Source organism: Tiliqua scincoides, chromosome 4 (assembly GCF_035046505.1).
Source record: "Tiliqua scincoides isolate rTilSci1 chromosome 4, rTilSci1.hap2, whole genome shotgun sequence".
NCBI lineage: Eukaryota > Metazoa > Chordata > Lepidosauria > Squamata > Scincidae > Tiliqua > Tiliqua scincoides.
In genome coordinates this window covers 98,641,166-98,643,853 of record NC_089824.1, presented here as the reverse complement: position 1 = coordinate 98,643,853, position 2,688 = coordinate 98,641,166, and the positions used below count along the sequence as shown (strand labels likewise).

The window sequence follows — 2,688 nt, the reverse complement described above, 5'->3', positions numbered from 1 at the left end:
AGCCCATAGTGAATATAGAGAGAAAATCACTAGAGGAAAAATGAAATGCCATCAGTATGATTTTTTATTTACCAAGCACCGATTTCCAGCAACATTATTCCTCTTAGTCCTTGAGGAAGTAATATACTCTCACCCTTAAAACGCTGTAAGTAGTCGATAATCCATTATTACAGTAAGCCGTACACTCTCACAGTAATTATCTAATAACCCTTTATAAAAGACCGTAGCTTCCTAATCTGTTTATAATTATCATTTCAATGATCCTGCGCATTAATCTCTGACCTTCAGCAACTCTGACCTGATCTTAATTAGCTCTAATATCAAATCATCTCTATATAAGAAACTAGCCATGACCAAATGAATGAACCCCAGGTACAGTTAATTTCGGGAGCAATTATCTTTCCATGTAGAGAGATTTAAATGATTATCTGCACAATTTCACACAGTTTTATGTAATTCCACAACATTATAAATTCTGTTTTAAATCATATTTCAAAGGCAGGGCTTCGCCGACTAGCTTCGTATCATATACTAAGCAACTAGATTAGTACATCACATTATCGCTGTATTACAGTGGATGGGTTTTGTGTCCTTGTTTTCAATTACATGGAGAAAACAAAACTGTCTTTCACCAAGTGGAATTCTAGCCCAAATATATAAATATGAAACACCACAGTTACAGGAGCTAATGAGATCTGGTTGCAGCCATTTTGTGCTAAAAACTTGATGGTTATATTTTACTTATTTCAACACATGCAGTAGCATTATATTGATATTGATACTGATTATATTGTGATGCATATTATCACATTATATATATGGATGCAAAGGCACCTGTATTTTTTTTAGAAGTGCATAAATTGCCACTCTAAAATAAATCACTTGAAGCAATTTAAAACATATACAGATTAAAAGCACTTAGCTGTTACAATTTTATATACAATGATTAAAATATTATTATCCCTTCTTTTAAAGACAATAATGTATTACACTTACAGCACAATCCTAGTTATGTCTACTCAAAAATGTCCCATTGCATTCAATGGGGCTTACTCCCAGGATTGCTGCCTGAAGGATTCAGTGGTGCCATGATCACTACTATCACTAGTGATGGGTTGAGCTGCCCAACGTCACCAAAGAATGCAGCATGTTGAAGCCTACAGTCAGTTTAATAGAGCATAGCAGACTAAAGCTATGAGGAAGGGTAGGTTGAAGAAGGATGACCTAGGAAAGGAGAAGACCCAAGGATGCAAAGATGGGAATATGGAACCAGGGGAAGAGGAGAAAGCCAGAGAAAAGAGCAGAGCAGTGCAAACTCCTTCATCAGGGCTTTTCAAACTGGGGTGTCGCAACACCCCAGCCTGCGGGCCCTGGCCACTTTCCCCTTAAGAGGCAGGGATGGGGAGAAGGCAGAGACACGATCCCCAGGATCGCGTTGCCAAGGGGGCTGCAGGGACTGGCATTTACTTACCAGTCCTTGCAGTAGCCTCCCGGGGGTGCGGGGAGACCCTTATGCAGGGCCCCCCAAGTCTTGAAAAGTGAAAGCGCAGTGATCGCACTCCATTCCCGGTTTTGCAGAAGTGGAGCGTGATTGCTGTGCATTCACTTTTCAAGACCTGGGGAGCCCAGCAGACACTCGCGTAGGGCTCCCTGCACTGGTGAGTGCATCCCAGTCCCTGCAGCCCCCTTAGTGACACCATCCTGGGGATCGCATCACTGCCTCCCCCCTGCCCCCACAAGAACTTTGTTGGCAACCTTCAGTCTCGAAAGACTATGGTATAAGCCTACAGCACCCAATATTCCCAGGCGGTCTCCCATCCAAGTACTAACCAGGCCTGACCCTGCTTAGCTTCCGAGATCAGACGAGATCGGGCATGTGCAGGGTAACAGTTGCTGCCTAGAACTTACTGTGGTTCAAACTCTCCCTGAGAGTCTGAAAATCCCTGCCCTACGTATTTAAATATTCCACAGTGTATTCAATGGAGTTTGCTCCTCGGTAGGAATATACAGCACAACAACTTGAGAATGAATATGGGGAGAGGGAATGGACTAAGGAGGAGTCTATACCACCAGGAGCCAAAAGGCAAGGGAGGGTAACATTCCCATATCAATATGAAATTGCTGGTCCAGTTTTTGCAGCAGGTCTCTCGTATTATTTAAGATGCAATGGAATCTGAAAATAACAGGCCTGAGAAATTGAGGGACCAGAAAAACTTTTTTTCTCCAAAATTTATAGTGGTTTTATATGAACTTGGGGTGTAGGCATAGACATCCTCATGAGGAAGCTGCTTGAACCATTCACTAAGGAGGCTATGCAGTTTCTCCCAAACTAGATGTGATAGGGCAAAACCAATGCCATATTTAGAATCAGCAGCCCAAATATACCCAAGAATAGGTCTAACTTTTAAATGGGTGTTGGCCTGTATAAATTGTGATACAGACACACTCTCTGCTATATTTGCTAGAACTGGATTTTAAACCTGCTTTTTTTGTGCACAGTGCTCAAGGTTGGAGATTATGAAGTACATGAGACCATTAATGTACCATTAAAATAGCCAAGTTTGTGATTTATAGCTTCAATCTGATCCTAGCACAGCATAGCCTTCCAGCTTCAGGTCTTTTTTAAAAAAAAATCAGTTACGACGTTTTTGTCTCTAAATCTACAAGGAATTATTCACAGACCTTCCA

The 2,688-nt window shown here is 41.5% G+C and overlaps 1 pseudogene; it reads right to left on the bottom strand.

Annotated features, from left to right (window-relative positions):
- Positions 1 to 1,781: 1,781 nt before the first annotated feature.
- On the bottom strand, positions 1,782 to 1,898 carry LOC136650602 (5S ribosomal RNA; annotated as a pseudogene).
- Positions 1,899 to 2,688: the final 790 nt, after the last annotated feature.